Source organism: Acromyrmex echinatior, chromosome 16 (genome assembly GCF_024713525.1).
Source record: "Acromyrmex echinatior isolate Ae372 chromosome 16, ASM2471352v2, whole genome shotgun sequence".
NCBI lineage: Eukaryota > Metazoa > Arthropoda > Insecta > Hymenoptera > Formicidae > Acromyrmex > Acromyrmex echinatior.
In genome coordinates this window covers 7875967-7898962 of record NC_141867.1, presented here as the reverse complement: position 1 = coordinate 7898962, position 22996 = coordinate 7875967, and the positions used below count along the sequence as shown (strand labels likewise).

The following is a 22996-nucleotide window of genomic DNA, read 5'->3' as shown; positions in this document are numbered from 1 at the left end:
GTAGGAATGTAAACGGCCGTCCTTCCGATCTCGAGGAAGCGGCCGGCGCCGTTGGAATCCTTGTAAGAAGCCACCGTGGAATTCGATCGCCGTGCAATTCGTGCGTTTTTCGTGCGCATTTACGCCGTCGAACGAGACGACGGCCACTCGAGTGGGCTCCGCGCGAACGAAGTTCGCCCTCGTGACAAATTGCGCGAGATTACGTCGACCGGGTGAACGGTCCATCATCCGGATGAACCGCGATAATTTGACGATGGATAAGTGCATCGCCGGGTTGCCGCCCATCCGATGTAGCGTAACGCGTGCAGATATCGCGCGATAACGCGGGAATGTTTTGTAAAACAACGTCGCGAAATTTTGCGTAGTTCTTCGGCCGAGTATTTCAGCCGTTTACGCACGCGTGCTATCATTATAAACATTATACACTTTAATTTAATTAATCGTATAGGACGCATATAGTCGTAATGTATTGTTATTATTATGCTGTATTATCGTGTAATTATATTATTGTCACATTATTAAGATATCTCTTATCTTACTTGTATCGCTTGTAATACATAATGTGATTGTAATGTTACGTAAAATGATTTCGATAACTTTGACGATTTAACTACTGTTTGTAAGAAATTTTTTGTAGTACAGACAACGCAAAATATTTCAGACTTAAATAAATGAAACTTTATAAATCTAACAGATATCTGATTTAAAGGAAAAGATTAACAAGATAATATATATAATTTGTTAAACATATTTTCAATGAGTGTATTAATGAAGAGCGAGGATGAATTTATATATGTGCGACTTTTATAAATATTAAATGTATATCCCATTAGGATACATATAAATACAAGTAAGGATTAATATAAATTGTATGAATTAATTATGATTTTATTATTTGCTTTTTATTATTCTTAAGCCGCAAATAATTTTCGTACTAGAATGTTAGCTAGACTTCTAGTAAATTACTAGAAATTCTGTGTGCTGCATGATGCAGTTATAATAAATTACTAGAAATTCCGTCTGCTGTATGAGATCTGTTCACGTTGCTTGAAGTCCTCAACATTTTTTGTATTTAAAATGCACATAAATATATATTTGGGCGTTGAAACGGAAGAAAGCAAAAATGCGAAGTGCAAAAAATGCAAGCAACAGACTTATATATAGGGTACTATTACATTTGTCATACCGCAAAGATTTTAAGTTTATTGATTGGCTATAGGATAGAGAGATCCGACAACTTCTCTTTCTTGCAGCCAATCAATAGGCTTAAAATGCTTTGTCTTACGACAAATGTAATACCAGCCTTATGATGTAATTCTAGAATTACTAGTGGTCTGTTTTCAATTCCTGCACTGGATAGCACTAGAACTCTCTTTCTCGCTTTTGACAAATATCAAACATATATCTATCTCGCTTTAAATTCCAAAAGTGTCTAATAATTCAGCCACAGAAAACAGACCTTAGATTTCACGAGATCTAACACGAAAAATCGCCTTGATTGCCATTGGCTTTATTTTTATAAAAAAAAAACTACTAGTAAAAACTTTTAATTTTTATATCATCACAATTTTGGCGTCTAAAATGTACTTTGGAAAAGCGTTCTCGTATATCGCGTCGCCAAACAGTCTTATCGGAATCTCCCCCATAAACTGTTATCGACAATAACTTGAGTATGCACAAAGGTCACTGTCAGGGATGCTCGATCGCTATCGTTGTTTGCTACAATTCGTGTTGCGTAATGTCAACGGAATTTATTTCAGAAAATCAGCAAGCGATTCAGAGATGGTAAACGTGATATAATCGTATGTAATCGTCTAATAACTTTCTCCAACGGTTTGTTTTTGCATCTATATTATGTTTATATTGACTTATCCTCAGCCATGTAAATATAATGTATCATCAGCCAGATAAATTTAGCTGTGTGGAAAAAATTAGTTATCGAATGAAATGAAAAGATTGCTCATAATTGGTTTATCCATTTGTAGACAAATTATGTATATATATAATATTATAATACAATTTTATATACGCAGCATATATTATGTAAATATTAAGAACAAAAAAATGAATTCTTTAGTTCGATTTCTTTAGATTTATGTAAAAACGGCAGGTTAAGTGTTTTGTTTTTTCGGAAGTATAACAAAAGATTAAGTGGAAAGATATAACATAGGAAAGTTGTCGAAATCGCACCGGTTTCTAAATCACCTATTTTGCTTAAAAATTAAATTATTGTATCTGTATGTACACTTTTTTACAGGTTATTTAAGAATTACATGGTATTATATATTTAATAAACACATTCCTTCAAATTTTTATCGACATCCCAACAGTACTGTTAAGAGGATCTTAAAGCCGTTTTGGTATTATCGACTAATCATGATTTTTGTATATTTTTTTCCTCTTTTACAGAATCGAAAATTCTTTTCCAGGATTAAAGTATACGGGTTAATAAGTGTCTGTGAGGTGGAGTTTATGCAGAGAACGATAAAAAATTTCGAAATAAAAATCTTAAGAAAAATTTGTTATCGTTCTCGGCATAAAATCCACCTGACAAATACGTATACTTTGCTGGACAAGGCTGAGAAATTATGATTTAGTCCGCGATAATACAGGAAGATATTTTTAATTTTGGAAGATCTTTTTTGCTAGGTCTTCGATCACAATTTCACAAACTCAGGATTGTTCGTGCATGTCATACGTTTCCGGGGAAGGTATTTAATACGTACGATCTAGAATTTCTGTATTAAAGGAATTATAATCCGAGGTGACAGCTGTAAGAGAGCTGAAATAAAGTGAATTTTTAATTTTTTTCCCCGATTTCTCAGCTATTGTGTTCTACTCTGACTTATTGCAGCCTCAAATATAAACACGAATTGACACGAATTGACATTTATTCTCTCTACCTGATAGCATGAAAAAGTAATCTTTTTTTTAATAAAGATACTTTCTCAAAGAAATGAATAAATATTGTATAATAAATAAAGATTTATTCCTAAATCAATAAAATTTAGTGCGGCCGGTGTTTTTTTGTACGTACTTCTTGCGTCAATGGATTTGATGATCCATAAAATATCAATTCGGAGATATCGGTAATTTGTCAGTAAGTCCTGTGTATTGATTTAAGATCCTCATAAGACCTCATTTATCATATTTATTCATTTCCTTGAGAAATCTTTATTTAAAAATACAAAAATATACATGTACAGAAGACTAGATAACTTCTTCATTTTACCAGTAGAGAGTAGTGTCAATTCGTATCAATTTGTGTTTACATTTGAGGCTGCAATAAATCAGGGTAGAACACAATAGCTGAGAAAAAAATAGGACAGTGAGAAAGAAGTTGAACGAATAAAAGAACGAGTTGTTCGATAAAGTTAAAAAGAAAGCTACACAGAGATTTGTCGTTGCATCCACTCGTGCGGAATATTACAACTCGGTGACATCTGTGTTAGGACAGTTCCGCTTTAAAAAGAATACTTTAAAAGCCAGAGGGTTTATAACGGGGAGGCCGAGCGGGGTATACAGCGGAGAGAGCGGCGTATAGTATAGGGAAGGAAGAACTACATATAGAGGTGTAACGAGCAGAACTCAACTCACGAACTCACTCCCAGTTTTTAGTGGCAACTTGTTGCTCTATGCCCATTCATACGGCTCTAACTCCCATTACGTCACGTCACATCAACTTATAATAATGGTAATAGCGGGAGAGAGCGGCTGCCGCCGCTGCGAAACCCGAATTCGAAACACGATTATTCGTATCCTCTGCAGGGTCGGGGACAAAACATTTCTTCCCCGCCCCATCCCGTTCTGTCCCATCCCGTTTTGACGGATCAGCGTTAAACGGATTTACATACGCACATCCATGCTTCCTGTTTCGCGTATTTACGGAAACGATTTCGTGATATGAATCGGGCGCTATTTGACGTTTAACCACTGGCTGGTTTAACTACTGGATTGTCGTTTAAGTATGTCGCCTGGGATCGAAAAAGAAGACACAATATGATCCCAAAATAATAAAATATAATATCGAAAGAGATGAAATGTAAGAAATGTAGTTTTCTAAAACGTACGGACTTAGTTATAATGCAATTTTGATACGTGAGAATTTTACGGCGGGAATAAATTTATTAATTTACTTAATAAAATTCAGGAAGCCGTTTAATGATTTCAAAGGCGCAGCCTATAATGATAACGATGTTGTAAAGTGGAGGACCTTATCGTGAGTCTTGACATAAGTAATATATAGTAATAAAAGGTATAGATGTATTGTAGATAGTAGCCAATCGTAAATTATAAAAAGTAACAAGATTATACCCAATTTATGTACTCGCAGATATATTTGAGACATCGCATAATGCGCGAAGCACTTAAAATGCATTTTCTTAAAATACTGTCACGTTCCGCATTCTTCGCTTTACATCCTTGGCGCGCGATGTAATTTCGTGCGCATAACTACCACTCAAATTGCTGTTTACAGCATCCAGCTCCACTAACTCTCTCCCGACAATGCGACGCAAAGGCGTCATAAAAATTTTGATTTCGAGCTTTCACCCCTGAACTTCCCGGCCGTTGTCAACATTTTCTTAATCTTAAGGAATAAAAAGGCGTGAAAATTTGAAATCTAATTCCTCAAGTAACTTGGCGATTTTAACAGCATCTTCTCTTTTCTATTTTAATTCGGGTATTTAATCTTAAATAATCAAAGTTGCCAATATGGCAATAAGTTATTATGATACATCGTGCATATAAAGACTCGAGAAATCTCTCCAGTTTTTCTCATATTACAAAGAGATGTAATATGAGAAAAGTGTTACAAGAAATATTACGAAAGATAATATGACAAAATTAAAAATTATTATAGACAAATACTTGTAGACAAAATTGTGAACACCAAATGCCCACATCAATTTTGTAAAAGTTCACATTTAGGGATATTAACTTCACAGACCTGATTGTTTTCATTGAGAAATCATTAAGAAATCGAAAGCCTAACTAGAGAGTGCTTATCAAATATTTTATTAAATTATATATGATACAATTAAAATATAATTTTTGTTGACTTTAGAATAAAATAATATTTTATTGGCTTTAAAATTAGAATGAAATAGCAGAATTTATAAAATGAATCTTTACCTTTAAATCATAAATTTTTCTAATTTACAAAGATTTTAATAATCATGCAGTCGGTTTCTGTTATACTTTTCTGATGATTTATATCTAATCCAATAAATAATGCACGAAAAAAATGAAATTTGCTGAAATATATAATTTAGCTAGGTACGGATCTGAAAATAATTTTGTTGGACTGTTAAAATAATTATGTAGAAAATTCAAGCATAATGAGCAATGCTACAAAAAATTTTGATATTCTAACAACCAGCCTACACAATTATTTTGATAGTTGAACAAAATTATTTTTAGATTTGTACGTAGTTAAATTTTTAAGGTAATTCAATAAAGCTTCTCTTTTCGAAAAATCAAAATCTTTTTTCAAGGTCTCCACCAAGGTTACCAGCTCATCAAATGGACTGGTAGATTGATAATTACAGTCAATAGTGTAGGTATTGTATGGAAATGAATTCAGGTATACGAAAAAAGATGCATTTTGAACATGTGCACTATTATCTTCTTTTTCTTTCCTCTAACTTTTACTGCAAGATTTATGTTCCCCGTTTTATATATTTATGAATGTTATTATAATAGTAACTACTTTTGTTGATCCGCATTTTGTTGAATTTGTTGCTTTCTTATGAAGCAAGTATCAATCTTGTATTATAAACTGAAAAGACCGGAAGTACACTCGAAAAACAATTAATATTCATGTCAAATAATTCGTTCTTTTCCATCATAAATTTCGGGAAAATAAATACAAATGCCGCCATAAAATGTCACGCATTGTAAGAAAGTTTTTTCATTTATCAGTTCATTTGTCAGTTACTAATTTTTCAATTTGCTTAGGTTATAAATTGTCGTGTTCCCATTGTGAATTTTAAAATGTTTAGTAAATCCATTGAATTGCTTTCGAAAGAGAAATGTAAAGTGATACACAAACTAAAGGCACAGATTTCCTTTTCTTTAAAATTCTGTATGGGAGTTTAGACAAACATTTTCAATTTAAGCTGTACCTTCTTTAATATTTGTTAATTCTGATGAGAGACTATTTTATGATAATGATTAACAGTACTGAGAAACTCGCATCAAGTTTATTGTCATTTACTTTTATCAATCTTCCCACTAGTTTCCAAATTCTCTTCTTTGTCATATAAATTTGCGAAATAGAGGAACGAAAAGAAAAGAAGAAGAATGTATCTTCTTAAGGAATAAAAATATGATAGATTAATTATGTATCGATTTGTATTCGAGCATCGTTTATCGACTCAATGCGGTACTTGCAGGTGTACTTCCGCTTTCTGTCTCGATGCTATTAAAAAAATTCAGCGCGATAAAGAAATGACATAGTGATAAAAGAGCGTCGGAGTAATAAACGTTTAAATTAATTGGAGTATACATTATCAATATAGTACACTATCATTATATGTTATCATTGTACAGTTCATTATATATTTATCGATAAGTGCATTTAATCGTGCAGACGTAATTAACATAAATGCAACGTAATTGACATAAGCAGTGCATCGCCACAAAAGCAATTTAAATTTATCACTATGTTGCGCTTTTCGAAATAGGTCATTCTGAAAGTATCAATGAAAACACTTTTACTTTCTCCGTATCGTTTTGCTCGGTGATTGACTCGTCTCTGCAATAACCAAAGAAAGTAAAACTTGGTAACGGCTTGCCTTCTTTTCTTCAGAATTCCCGAACTTTACCTTGAGATTTTTCGCTCAACTTTTACGCCAGTGAGAGTTCGCGACTCTGTAGATATTAGGATATTAACGCTCAAATAAAACATTCTTACACGTCGATCTATGTAGTTGATTTTTCTAGATTTCTTTGAAAAAGACGTAAAAATCAGTTCTTAACTTTGGGATGCTGTAAAATATAATTTTTTATATCACAAAGATATTATTTCAAGATACAATAAAAGAAAGAATACTAATGCACGAAAAGTTTTGCTGAAGTAAAGTAAGTATCTAAAAATTTAGATACAGCTGTGAAAGTAATTTTGTTGGATCATCAAAATGATTACGTAGAACGTTCACAAATTAATTGTTAGAATATCAAAACTTTTTCCATCGTTCATCACGCTCGAGATTCCTACGTAATTATTTTAATAATCCAACAAAATTATTTTCGGATCTGTATACAGAATTAGGATCTTTGCACGAAAAGAATAATTTTGTTAAAATATCTAAAAATTTAGCTAGATATATCGTTCTTTCCATGCCCATATTTGCAATTTAATTGTTGCAAAACTAAAGTTGTAAATAATATCATGACTAATTTAATCTATAGATGCGTTCCTTCTTTTCTTTCGCATTCACTTTCAAGTAAGTGTTCATTTTTATACCCTTCAGTTTATTTTTCATATTTGCAATTTTAAGTTGCGATTATAACGGATTATTCGGAGACTAAATCTCGCGTATAAAACATAAATGTATTGAAAATCACGTAATTCATAATTCTTCAAACGCGACGTGCATTCGACCTCAATTTTAAATTACTTTTCGCATGCGCGCGCGCGCGCGCGATGAGGTTCAGTGAATTTTTCACGAATTTCAGATAATCGGACGAGTGTACTTTTGACCCGCGTTGACACATAATGATTAGAGGAGGAGACGAGGAGATGGATGGAAATTTTAATTAAGCACCAGGCACTCGGGAATCGACACACGTCCCTGTGCCCGAGGCTCGCGCGAAATGGGTCCCCGCGAGGCGTAACGTAGAACGTTTTCAGGGCCTCGGGCAGGGCAGATAGGAGGTAGTTAGCAGAGGCAAGCTCGTAAGATTTCGGTGTGGTGGTACGTGTACCTCATCCTGTCCACCGCGCCGACGTTAAGCTCGTTTCACACGTGAATCAACGAATTTCTCTCATGGTCATTGCGATTTGTTAATAATAATTCAATATTTCTCCTGCTAATTAATAATTTTATACAGGACGTATACAGTACGTCCCGTATGGATGTACATTATAATGATATTGCTGTGATTTTAACTTTTATAGAGCTAAACATTTTCTTATAAAAAAAAAAAAAGGAAAATTAATACATTAAATATGTAGTTTGTTTACGAATGCCGGAATTTATTATTATAATAAAAATCATTAACTTTAGCTGCAATCGAAATTCCCTTTTTTTTTGTCTAGAAAAAAAAGCTTCCGTTCTTTTTAAATTAAGAATATACAAAGTTTAACAGCATAACTTTATTTATCGGAAAACTACAATCTACAGAACTTAATAGACAAATCTTTTGCATAAATTTAGTAGAAACTTGTATCATTGAGTTCTTCGTCTCTGTTAGAAATATATATTTTTCGTTCTATAAAATACATCATAATTTTTACACTCGATAAAATTAATTTCTAAATGAATAAATTAAAACGAATCATTATAACGAAAAAAATAATATAAATAATAAAATAATAAAATAATTGAGATTAAAAAAAAATTCTGAAACATTTACAAACTTTGTCGCAGCTTGCAAGTCAATATTTTTATGCATCAGAATTATCACATTTGCGATTTGGAACTTCACAAAAGTGTACGTATGCACATTATTGTTTGTGAATACAATATATGTAATAAGTATAATATCAAATACATAACATTTACAAGAATAGTAATTAAAAATTAAACATGCAGATATGTATCTATGACTGGACTTTTCACACAAATCACTATTTTATTCCTTAACATTTCAAAGAGTGTAGGCGTGTTTTGTGCACGCCGCTTTAAATGCTGGGTCGCCCACCCGCGGAACACGCACACACACCGACGCAGCATCGTTATATACATGCAGCTCGCGTTGCACATATACTTGTGTTTGCCTCTCTCACCCTCCCCCCTCTTTTCCCTTGCTCATCCAGCCCACGACTCGCTCTCTCTTTCTCTCTCTCTTGATCTTTCTCTCTCTACCCTCGAGTACCGTTGCCTCTTGCCAGCTCTATCTCTCTTTCTCTCTCTCTCTCTCTCCCTCTATCTTCTATCTTCTATCTTTGTCTTCCTCGTTACGAACACGTTCACCCTTCTTCGTCGTTCGTTTCGGACCTGAAGACCGAAGGTAGATCGATCGGACGATTTTCCTCGGGGTTTTCCTCAGCGACGACCACCCCGCGACGAGTCGAGAAATTGCTCTCAGGGCTCCCGATTCGAGCGTGGAAAAAAATTCAGGTCGATCGAACGCACTCTCGCGAGAAGGACGATGGGAAAGAGGAGTGGGAGCGAGGGTGGCTGGCAGGGGTCGGGTAGCGTGAGAGGGCCGCGGGCGGAAAGAGGGACGGCGAAAGGAGAGAGCGAGAGCGAGCGAAGGAAAGAACGCGTGATAGAGGGAAAAGGGTGTCCCCAAACGAAGCATGGACATCGCGGATCTCTCCTGACGGATTTACGTCGGGGGAACGAACGAGGTCACGGACTAGAGAAAGGGAAAAGCCCGCGCTAGGCGCGGCGCAAAACTCTAACGCGCGGTCGCGAATTGTATCAGCCTTGAAGCCAAAACGTAATACCGGCACCGTCGCGCCGCGCCGCGCCGCGTCGCACCGAGTTGTTTTTTTTTTTCCTCTCCTCTCTCTTTTGCGTCGCGCGGTCGTCGCGGTTCGTCGAACGCGAGCGAGAGGCACCATCGAGGACGATTCTTCGCAGCCCGCGCCAAACGCGCGATAACGGATCTTATCGGTGCGCCGCGAAACGAGTTCGTTCCAGTTCCACACTCGCCAATTACGATCCTCTCGGGCCGTTATCGCGCGTCACTCGTTCGCCTGCCTTCTCATTACGCGCCAAGGGAGAGAGAGAGAGAGAGAGAACAATAAATGGGCGCCACGGCTACGTACGGCCCTGCATTTCGGCAAACTCGCTCGCCGCGACATGGCACTGTCGCCGCCCGATAATTCGAGCCACCGCAAACTCGGCGTCTGCTCGCGACGCGTCCGCGACGCGACGCGCAAAGTTGGCGGACGACCGGCGCGGAATGAGATCGCCGCTGTATCTGGAGATAAATATGGCGAGAGAGAGAGAGAGAGAGAGAGAGAGAGAGAGAGAGAGAGAGAGAGAGAGGAAAAAAGCGCTCCGGCAAGTAGCGACCAGGTGATATCGCCTCGCTCGCCTCGTTTCGCATGGTTTTTATTCACGAGCGTAGAGACGCTTAAATTTAATGAGTCGTCGATACTCTTCGCTCACTTATATCGAATATGCCGTGTGTATCAGTAACGATCGATGTTTTGCGCCCAAAAATATTATCATTATTATATTCATTGCTCATTCGAATATTGTGATTATTGTAATAAGCATCTCTCGTCGATGATAATCAAAGATGAAAGTTTCTGTATAAGTTAATGAAGGTAATTAGAGTATTCATATATTTCCAAGTATATAAATATATATTGTCGATTATATAAAAATAACCTTTTGATAATCCTATTTGCAATTTCTATGTTCGTTTATATTTTTTCGGGATTGTTTCCAATATATCGATAAATGTAACATCAAAGTCAAAGCGTTATTTCTAAAACTCTATTCGGTACAAGAAACAATAGTAAAGTATCGTACCAGTATCGTTCAATGCTATCAATATTGTTTGATACTGTTGAAACTTGGTGAATTTCATCGCGCTCACGATTCGATGCAACTTTTACGTGACGCCTCAAAATAAAGAGTTGGATACACCCGGCTTGCAGGTTGAAACGAAGGAGAAATGTGCATCGATGCCGAATGAAATTCAATTGGATCGACTACACGAGATAGGGAATATCGCGTTCTATCTTATGGTGCTGTTACGTCGATTATGGTGTCTTTAACGCTCGATGATACAGCCATCGACCGGCTTAACGTGTCGCTTGGCCTGTTTAACCTGCACTTAGTTCGATCTTTAGCAGAGTATTAAAGTTAACGCCGGAAATACCACACGGATATCTATGTACCGTTTCATCAGAAATTGATAATTCTGAAATTTCTAATGACAACAGTGTGAACATCCATGAGAGATTCGCGAGAATTTCCATGCGGAACATGATAATGTTGTAATCATAGAATGTATCGTATTAATGATTTCGCGCAACGCGCGTCCGCGATTGTAGAGGAAAAATATCGAATTATTGCGTGATCGAGAAGGCACAGTTGATAATTTCATTCGTAATGACGCATTTTCGATGTTTGATTTCTCGCGATTTATCGCGAGTTGCGTAGCGTAACTCAAGTAAGATGGCCACAGTTTTTTAAAATGCAAAAAATATACACTTTTATTTTTATTTAAAGTAATAACAGCTGTCAAAATTGAAGAGAAAATACTTGACAAAAATTTGATATTATCGAAATATTACACAATAATGTTGTTTTCCTGATTTTCAGAAAGAATTTCATGATTTTGTTGAGAGATCAATTTAACATAGCAATGATAATTACTGTTACTGTACGCACATCAACTTCTTTAAAACTTAAGAATATTAAATTTCCAGAAAATTTTGCGAAATTCCCTAACTTTTTTCCTGTTTTTCCTGATTTTTCAATTTTGTGGCAATCCTGTAACGTATGCATTAGCTATCTTATTTGATTTTTAGGGAAAAAATGGCCGATATTGAGACATATTGACTATATATGTTTTATATTATTATAAAAATGCATATAACATTTTGTAAAATGATAAATAAAACTGCTATAATTTCATATATTTAATACAAATATATATATATACGAGATATATACATAGTTATAAAGATATAATATTGCAATAGTAACTTAAAAATAATAATTTTTTTAATTAAGGAAACCAAACAAAGATTTCTATAAATAAAAAAACAATGTGTGTTAATTGATTATGAGCCATCTTTCTGAAAATGCGACGGAGAGAAAGATGGATATTACAATATATTATAATATTTACAAATAGTGAAACAGAAAATCCAAATTATAGGTCATATTATAATTTACATATCTTTATTATGTATACATATAACGTTGATTTAAGGTAATTTAATTTATTCGACGTTGTAGCAGCTTTTAGGGAATATTTGCAGGCAGTCCAAAATAAAAATCACATAATATTCACATTAATATTATTATTTCGAATAATGTACGCACATAAATTACTGCAAATATTAATTAACTTTGAGAATGACCAAAAAATTACATTATTTAGCAATTGTTACAGAAATTGCAGTCTATGGCCATCTTTTCCACATGGTAATATCCAGAGTTTACACTATATATCGTGAGATAAAACCGCGCTACGCAGGTACGCCTCTTCGTCGGTTTTAATTTCGACCTCTGATCCATCCTCTTACGTTACATCAGAATTACCGACTCTCGCGCCTATTATCGCCCGTTATTAGCCGTTTAATAAATTACTGTGAAACCGTCAGGGGAAAAAACCGATCGGTCGGCTGATCGCGGAACAGGCGGACGGACGACGCTCATTAATTCTAACGACCCGGCGGACGGATAATGATGCGCACGCATCGTGACTATTCCTCGATTCGCTCGAACCAGTGGCAAAATGACACCGTTAACCTCGCGCCTGGCGATAACAAATATCGGGAGGGTAATAATCGTGCACGCATCGGCGAACTGCTCGCGAACCGCTGGGCTTTTAATGACACGAACTCGTTCCATCTAATATCTCGGCAAGGATATATACGCGTGTAAAAGCGCGTGCGTGTAAACGCGAGTGTAGTGCAAGTATAATAATGAGTTGGGGATACGACATTTATTTTACATAAATATTTAAAGTAGCACGTTACATCGAGCAGCCGCGCGTCAGCGCTTAATAATTCGATCATTTAAATTGATGCTCGCTCCAAAATTCACGGTTGCCATAAAACTGGAAATGACAGAAATGTCAGGGAAATTGAAAACTGTCGGAAAAATCGAGGAAAGTTTTTTTTTTTTGAAAAATTAAAATTTTCGGCTTTAAAGAAGTTTAATATGCGTACTTCACACCTGCGCGCGATTTTGGAATACTACAAACTTAACAATTAAACGCGAACAGTGTCAGCAACATCAATAATAAGTAATTTACATTTAATTTATGTTAAATTGCTCCCTCAAGAAAGCATTCGTTCCAAATCAGAACATTTCAAAATATTATTATTAAGAGAGTTACCCAAGGAAAGTCATGATGAAATTTTATCTCGATGAAATCAGGAAAAAAATTATAGCATTCAAGGAGAGGAGATTCACATTCACCCCTTTAATATTTGTGTACCGCTTCGTTATTAATTACAACAAATTATTCATGCAAAAAATAGAACTGCATTTTATAATAGAACCCACTGTTTTTTTTTTCCTCTTCCTTCAACGTAGTGTTTTTGAAACTTGCCACTCGACGCGAATGCATCGACTTTACAAAAATAACGCTTTTGCGCGCCGCCGCGTAGCAATATCCCAACCCACCCCACCCAACCCACGGCGACTACCCTCTGCCTGCGCACACGTGTTATTTATGATTAGAACGGGATTACCCCGAGGGACATCGATATAATGACCGATCCTGAGCCGCCTCGACGTGCGACGAAAGGTCTATCTGGGACACGCGCGAATTTTTCTGCCGACGAAATTGCCGACGTAAACCTCCACGCGTGTTTATAGGTACGAGCGCACTTACACACACATATATACACACACACACACATGTGCGTAATACATATATAGCGATTACGTGGCGTACATAGGGCGGAACGGCCAGTCGTGACGTCATGCGACTCTCGCTACGACTACGCCTTTTACAGGAGAAAGAGAGAGAGAGAGAGAGAGAGAGAGAGAGAGAGAGAGAGAGAGAGAGAGAAAGGAGGGGGGAGATGAGCCGCCCGGTGACGTTATTCCCGTAAAATCCCGGGCTCAGCTATCCACGTGCACGGCCTCATGAACCCTTTCAGTGAGAGTCTTCAAGTTCTCCCAGAGTCTTCCGAGCGAGTTGACGGTCGATGTACTGCACGAGTGAAATCGATATGCAGAGAAACTTTATGCGTCTATTAGTCAACCTGCTCCTTTGATTGATCATCGTTCAATTATCGATCAAATTCATTTGACAGAAATGCCCTGTTAATCTTGTTCTTGCGTAATTAACCAACAAAATAGAAACATGGCCATCGGAGAAAACGAATGATATATAATTATGTATTATAATAATATATGATTATGTATTATACAAGTATTAACGTACATAATAAAAAGTATTACATGTTATTAAACAGTAATAATAACGATACGTACTTTCTTTTTCATGGCGATATCGATCTAACAATGTGTACTAAGAGCACACTTTTTTCTTATTCTATGGGAAAAAAAAAAATGCGCGTATATAGGAAGGAAGTTATAATGATGTCTTTTGAGCAGTTAAACGAGTATTTATGAGAACATTAATTTCATATCGTGTTCTTTGTGATTCAAGATTTGCAATTACAATCACCCTACCGCTTTAACGCGATATTCACGGAGAGTTCTCGCGGATTATTATGTATTTGTGCAAACTTGCGAAACTTAGTTACGAGATGTTAACTGGATAATTTCTGCTTAAGAGTACTTTACCTGGTCTTTATTACATTTAGCCACTAACCGTTTGTGAAAAAAAAGAAAGAAAATAAACACGAAAGAAAAGGAAACAAAGATTGCGCGATAAAGTCTGCTCGTGATCTTAAATCTTCAAAAGATAGACTTTAATCAAATACCGCACGGAAACAATAACTGTAATTATCATTCTCGTTCGAAGTAGCTCTTTTAACACGTTGCTATTGTTAATGTAATTGACGCAATTTAATGAAGATATCGCGACACGCAGCATCATAAAAATAACGCGCAACAAGAAGAAAAATTAAAGCTCTGAATTAAACGGATAAAAATTAATTTGCAAATTACCCCTCAACGGAAATGATTTGCAGCGAATCGAATTCTCGTTTAAAGATGTTATTAATTCGCAACAGCTTGCGTTACCGTGACGAGAGATTCCAAGAAACATGAAGAGTCGTCACAGATATTTATCTCATTTATGTTAATGAGAGAAGGAATTGTGTAGTGATACCAATTTTAATCGTATCTCCGCGAAGGGATCAAGAATTGTCGAAATGATCGCGTGTCTTTCTTACTCCGGACTACTCGGAATATCGAATCGCGTAAACCGAGGTATTGAGATCGGATCGACCGCCCGGTATATCCGCGATCTCGCCGAATCGGCGCTCCCGACAAAGAAACATCACCCTCGGCCTTCTTCCTCGAGCCCATCGCGTGCACCGTCGCCATCATCTTCGGCGTATACATAATTTCGCTCGGTCGCTCCCTAATCGACTCCTCGCGCTCTCTCCTTCTTCCTCTCTCTCTCGTTAACCGTCTCTCTCTCTCTCTCTCTCTCTCGTCCCATGTTCTCGCGTATCAGGTGCGTCACGAAGCTCTCTCGGTGCCCGAAGGCATCGATTTCGATGCCCAACGTCGCAACCTGGCTCAACGTCGTAAGAAACTCGTCTACCTCCCTCTCCAATCTCCCTATATTGCCGCCGGTAATTTTGGACCTGGTTGCCGCTCGGTTCTCGCGGGAAAGGAGACGACGAGGCTGGCTTTCTCAATACCTCGATCGGCTGGATCGAGGTGGAAGAAGCTCCGGAATGGGGTAGATGTTGGTGTTCGAGGGATAGAAGGTGGACGAGGGGTCGCGAACGATGAGGGGGAAGCCGCCACGGCCGTGTGACGGAGGACATGGAGGGTGTGAGGCAGAGAGTGGTAGAATAGGGTGGCCAGAGAGGGTGGTTGTGAAGGGTGACCCGAGGGTGGCCGGACGAAGAGAGCCGGCGGCGGCGGAGGAGGAAGAGGAGGAGGAGGAGGAGGTGGAGGAGGTGGAGGGACACCTTGCTGGAAACGCGTCGGTTCGCCGGCACGCTAAGTATAGGCGTCCTCGCGACGCCGGCCGTCAATATACTACCCCTAACTAACCCCCCGGGGGGTCCGTGGGTGGTGTTGCTGACGGAGAAAGGCAGGCAGATCGTGCAGAGCGAGCGGATCGAGCGAGAGGGTGGAAGAAGCGGGAGAACGCGGGAGAACGCGCGATGGCGCGCGAGGGACGCTTGAGCGAGAAAGGGCGGAGGGATGACGAGGATCGCGAGACTGGTCGAGGCTGAGAGAAAGGAAGATGGAGAATTAGAAGGGAGAGGATAGTGGATGCTTGTGCACAAGGGGTCGTCGCCGTTGCCGACGTCGTCGTCGTCGTAGTCGTCGTCGTCGTCGTCGTCGTCGTCATTCTCCTCGTCGCCGTCCCGCTGGTTGTTGTGTGCGCGACGAAGTAGATGGGCACTACTATCCAACCAAGCATCCTATCCTATCCTATCCTCCCGACACTATCCTATCCTGACGTGGCTTAGTTTAGCTTAGAGCCTCGCTACCCTGGAAGCTTTCTCGTTGAATAGAAGAGGAGAGATACACGCGAGTCACCGACGGCGAGAGAGATGGGCGATGTGAGAGACAGAGTATTCGGGAGCGAGATCGCGCGCGGAGGAGACCGCGATGGTCTAGGGATGGAAGGCGGTGGGTAATGGGAGGAGGGTGGCAAGTGGAGGACTCGCAACGACGACGACGACGACGACGACGACGGCGACGACGACAACGACGACGGCGACGACGGCGACGGCAACGACGACGACGACGAGAGAGATAGAGCTTGGCGATAGAGCGTAGGGTCGGCGACGGTAGGACATTGCGGATATATTCGCTTCTATCCACCAGGCAACGGCGAGAACCGGCCTTCTCCGCGCTCTCCACACCACCGACCATCCGACCGGTGGCATAGCACAGCATCCTCTCCGGGGTTTCTCTCTCCTGACCATCCTGCGACGTAATCAGCGAGAGAACCCGCGCCACCCACCCACCCTCTTTCACGTCACCCCTCCTCCTCCCCGGTATCCCCTCGACACCGCCGTCGTTCGCGTTCGCGCTCACCCACTTCCACCCTCTCATCCTCCTACGCTTCGAATCTCGCCGCGACCCATCCTCTCTTCGCGCTCCCTACACACCCCCTTGGCATCCCTTACACACCGACTGCCTGCCTGCCGTGGCATGCATCTATCCGGACGTCTATCTACCTATCTATCTCGATGCACTGGGTGTCCGTCCGAAAACCAGCTTCCATTTCTCCGCTTGAATAAACGCGAACGGGGCGAGCAAACGCACCTCCACCCTTTCCTCCCGCGATCGCAACAATGCGAATTTCACCACTCCTATCGCGATTTAACTTGAATCTTCAGTCTCGTAAATGCTAAAGATGCCGACCTACGTCCGATCGTTTGTTTTTATACGAATATTTTCTGCATTTCATCCAAAATTAATTGAAATCAACAGCTTTAATATATATTTCATGTAATAACGATCGTGAATTATTAGTTGATCATTATCATGTGACGTGACTGAACGTATCTCATTCGTGCACATCTTTTTTATATACATATACACAACCGAATGCATTTGCAAAATTGCATGTAACGTCAATGGAGAATATACATTAAAAGAGATAATTAATGTATTCGCAAAAAAAAAACTGTCCACCGTAATATTACTTTTGCAGAGATCTGATAGATTTCATATATTCATATAATAACGTAATTCATATAATAATAATTGATTCAAATATAATTCATGTTTTATTCATAGAATCTTGTGAAATCGATCGAAATTCACGCGATATCCAACTTTACTCTTAACATCAAGATTATCGTTAAGAAATGATTGAAATTGACATTATTGCGAAAGAAATAAAAACCGTTGAGAATATTTTAATAATGAGAATTATCAAGCTAGTGATTGATCGAGTTTTAAATTCTTGCCTGTTATTCTCATGTTAATCTGATATTTGAATCTTTTATCCCACGTAATTTTTACTAAATTAAACATTGTGAAAATTAATACTTTTACTGATTAACTTTTTAATTATCTATTCAAGATCTTCGTTAAAATTATAAATATTTGATAATAAATCAAATTAAATTAAATTAGTTGCACTCGAAAATTGTATTTGTATAAAAATTACCTTTTTCGAATACAACAAGGATAATTATCTCTCATAAGTTTTTCAGCGCTAAATATAATGTCATTTACCAAATTGCTCCAACATGTTAAATATCACAGTTATGCTAAAATATGTTAAATAGTCTTTACAATACTCTTCTTCAATCGCAAACTTTTCAAAATAACATGATAGAGCAATTCGGTAAATCGTATTCTGTACTTAAAAAACTGTGAAAAAGTTTTCTTTCATTTTTATATATTTTTTGTTGGGTAATGCATTTCTCATATTGGACAAAATACAAGAATCACAATACAAAAAAATTTCGCGAAAAATGATAAAAGGAAAACAGAAAGTCTTTGAAAATCTAAATAGAAAATAGATCTAAAATGATCTTAATTGTATATCACTTTGTCAAGCAAAAGGATTTATCATGCTTTCGAAATATTTTTCACTCAAAGAATAAAGTATACTATTTCCTCAATAATCGTACTATTTCTCATCACATCTATATTCGCAATGTTTAAAGAATTGATAGATTTTTCAAATATCAATTTGAAACATATATATATATATATATATATATATATATATATATATGAAAAAAAATATATACATAATTAATATAATTTGGCTGAAATATCTAAAAATTTAACTATATCTTCTATATCTAGATATACAGATTTGAAAATAATTTTGTTGAATCATTAAAATAATTACGTAGGAATCTCGAGTATGATGAGGAACGCTGCAAAAAGTTTTGACATTCTAGCAATCAGTCTGAGCGTCCTACATAATTATTTTAATAGTCCAACAAAATAATTTTCAGATCTGTAATTAAATTTTTAGACAGTATTAAATAAAATTGACAAATAAATTTTTAGAGAGACTTATACTTTAATAAAAAAAAAAAACTGTTCTTTCTCTCTCCGAATATAAGAGAACATTTAAGATATCAATTTTTTCATTCATAGTTTCCATAAAGAGGTAATTCTAGTTAAATTAATAGATCTTTTAGAAACTTGCCGAACGAATGGCAATAATTGCAATTGAATTTCCGGTATTGAATGACGGCATCTTTATGCATATGCGCGAGAATCGTGCATGATGGAAAAAGAGAGATCGAAGCGGAGAGACGAAAGCGTACGATCGAAAATTCATTTTAATCCCGAAATCCCGCGGCACATAATGGCCACTTTACTGTCTCTCTCTTTTTCGCCTTTTGTCTCTTTCGCTCTTTGTCTCATCCTCATTTTTTTTTTCGCGATACGCCATGCCGCGAGCAATTACGGATGCGAGCGATGCGAAAGCGGACGGAGAGAGCGAGGACGAAGACGAGAGACGGTGTGGGAATACAGCGACGGCATACACGTGTATCTGTTATTGTGATATGGATGTTAATAGGTTAGGGGGTCTCCGGAGAATGTGGGGTGAATCACGATTTCGATAAGGGTTTATGTTCCTCCCTCCTCCCTGCTCCCTCCTCTCTCTCTCTCTCTTTCTCTCTCGTTCTTGCTCTCCCGCGCATCCGCCCTCACCCACCCTCGCTTCCTCCTCTTCCTCCTACTCTTCCATCCCCTTCCGCGTTCTCTTTCTCTCGGTATTACGCCGTTTCTCCCTCTTCTTCCGGCCTGCTCGCTCATTGAAAACCGGCTCTAGAGCCGGCCGGCCGGCCGGTCGACCGACCGGCTCGCACTCGTATTCACTCGCTCGCTCGCATGTCTCATATGATTGTATTGGTGCACACACATATGAGTCCCGTAAGCGCGTGCCCGTACGTATTTTATAGCGCAGACGTCAGAACACGTGTACCGCTCGTTAGAGAGTACAGTGAGCCTCGATCGCGCACCGCGTACATGTATACGTTACACACCGCTATACGTAACGATCTGCCGACCGGTATCTGTATTTCGCAGGCGGCAAATTTTCGGGGTCTCCTCGATCTCACGTGACATGGCAGCTTTTTTTTTTCCTTTCTCTCCCGAGTACCCCTGGAATCGTTAATAAGTCAATTTATGCTCGCAGCGCGAGGGCGAATCGCCGAAAGGGTTGCTCGAAGCGCGCCGGAAGTTGGTATCCGGTAATTCCGAGACCCCGCGAAAGGCACTTTGGCGATTGCTATATATAGATATACGTAACGCTTCTCTCGTGGTTTTTTTTTTACTTCTCATTTTACTTCGCACGCAGACTTAAAGAGAGACACGCGGAAGCTTCGATTCGAGAGTCGATCTTGTAGATCAACTTCAAGGCAAACCTGATGGCAACTTGTCTTGCATTTTCGCGGACGTAGTGTTTATAAAGTTTCGAGCTCTCTTCCCGCGCACAATCAACGCGTTATAATCCGTTCAGTTGCACGACAAAGTTTCAAACTCGTCGAGCGACCGCCCACGCGGCGGCGGCGACGGCGACGGCGGCGGCGGCGGCGGCGGCGATGCGGGGGGCGGAAATGCATACCGGGAGCAATTATGACGTACATGGCAACGTTTAACGCCGGCGACACCGGCCGCGTTAAATACCGTCGAATATAACATTTCTGCCGATGGCACCTCCCCCCCCCCCTCTCGCCCACGCGTCATCGCGCGCAAATGCTGACGTCACTGCGTCGTTCGCGCGCCGCGGACGCCGATGCCGACGTGCGAAAGAGCCGAGGCTCGCCTCGCTTCGTCGCGCTTTGTCGCGAGCGCGGCGCGCAAAAATAGACGCGTTTAATACCTTCGTCGTCGTCAACCGCGCGACAAGGGACAGAAGAAGACGCCGCGCGAACGCGCTTACGAGGTTCAAATTAGGTGGAAATCCCGATTAATGGCGCGAAATCACCGCGCTGATCGTTTGCCGAGAAAGGCGTTTATCGAGAAAATATCGTAAACCACTTCCACACGATATTCGCGATCGAGATCCACGACGCCTCATAATTCCGATCGCGATTACGCTAGGCGTACTCGACCTCGAAATAGCACACGATTTTTTTTTTGTTTTCAATAACCTCGCTTCTATTTAATATCTGTATGCAGAAGTATATGACGTATATCTGAAAAATACATGAACGACAGCGTTTCTTCAAAGAGATACGTAGATAGGTAGTCTAATGGTCCACCTAAGAGTGCTTATTTTTCAATATTCTACCTTAATGAGCGTTCCTTCAACGTGTATCTCGTTTTCAAAGGTACGAATTCGAAAAAAGAGAACGTAGAAAGTAGCGTCGAAGAACGGACCCGAAGCCAAATAATCTTCAGGGCTTCGACGAGCCCGCTCGTGCGTCTTTGACGTAACGGCAGCCCTCATTTTTCGATATTCGCCTTTAACGAACGTCCCTTTCATATATATAGTACATCCTCTCGAGTTGGTACGGCGCGCACGTAATGATGCCGCGCGATAAAACCGCGCGCGACGACGACGACGACGACGACGACGACGACGACGACGACGACGACGACGACGACGACGACGACGACGACGACGACGACGACGACGACGACGACGACGACGACGAGAACGACGACGATATAGTCGAACGCGTTGTCGTCTCCTGCGATCGCGAGAGGGTTCGACTTTATTCTGCAGTTTTCCGCACACCGCGTACACAGGGAGCGAAGGGATGCCGGCATGTTCGATGCTCTCGCCGTTGGCTCTCATGTGCACGGTTCGCAGGGCATGTAACCGCGTAGGTGTAAGCACACATGCACATGCACATGCACATGCACATGCACATGCACATGCACGCGCGTACATAGCCATATATGTGTGTCTGCTGTGTGTGTGTGTGTATGTATGTGAGTGTATATACGTATATATATGTGTGCATATGTATGTGTGTATATGTGCGCGTGTGTGCAAGGCGTTTTCCACCTCGCGCACTTACACGCGCGTCTCTACGGGGACGGGCGAGGTAGTACATAGGCTACGGGCAGAGGCTAGGTACTATCTAGTATCTAGTAATACGGGATACTCTCTCTCTCTCTCTCTCTTCTCTATCTATCTCTCTCTCTCTCTCTCTCTCTCTCTCTCTCTCTCTCTCTCTCTCTTTAGGTACGTGCGCGCCGCGGACGCCAAATAGTGGTTCGCATATTCAGAGATAGCGACGTCGCTCAGCGCGATCGCCCCTGATTTAGGCCCTCGTCCCGACCCTCTCTCTCTCTCTCTCTCTCTCTATCTGTCCCTTGCATTGGTTGCTCTCTCTCTCTTTCTCTCTCCCTCTCGTACTCGCGAGAGCGAACTCTCCTCCCCTTCGTCACCGACCGTGCTTCTCCCTCGGTCGCTCGCTCCGCCGTTCCATCTTCCCTCGCGAGCTCGTACACAGGCACACGAGCACGTATATGAGGGTTTGCGCGCGCGCAAACCCTCGACACATGCACACGCGCGTATATACACAGACGCTCGGGTCCACGGATAACGTCCTCGATACGCCGCGCGGCACCGGCGGCACGACATCGAGGCGCTCCGAAAAGCGCTATCTCGCAGCACCTCGCTCGAAGCCTCGACTAATCAGCGCTTCGATCCGTGCTTTCGAGCGTCCTACTTTGATCATCGCCCGGTTCGCTCGTTCCCTCTGAGCGCGACGCTCGTGTAACGACGTTGTACCGTATATAAATCCGGAGATCCGCGATCCGCGTGAGGAGACTCCCTCATTCTCTTTTTATTTCTCTCTCTCTCTCTCTCTCTGTCTCGTTCTCTTTCTCTTCTCTCTCTTTCTCTTCGTCGCGAACACATGGACGAATCGCGAGCGAATTGCGCGACGCATAATGTCGGCAACGAGATACGTCGATGAGAGAGCGATATATTTTTAGACGATGGATCGCGACGGCATGTAACCCTCGGACGTCTATCTTTTACGATTTGCCTCGACGACCGCGCGTGTTCGTTCCCATTTGAATCTATCCGCTTTAAAGCACGATTTCGTCGCGCTTAACAACCTCGC

At 40.1% G+C, this 22996-nt stretch overlaps 2 protein-coding genes across 5 annotated transcripts in view; one reads left to right on the top strand and one right to left on the bottom strand.

Annotated features, from left to right (window-relative positions):
* The window catches only part of LOC105143974 (dynein regulatory complex subunit 7), a 107291-nt gene that overhangs the window by 68949 nt on the left and 15346 nt on the right, over positions 1-22996 (top strand). The window lies entirely within an intron of this gene.
* LOC105143954 (uncharacterized) overlaps positions 1-22996 on the bottom strand; it is a 133063-nt gene that overhangs the window by 98071 nt on the left and 11996 nt on the right. The gene's annotated exons all lie outside the window — the stretch shown is intronic.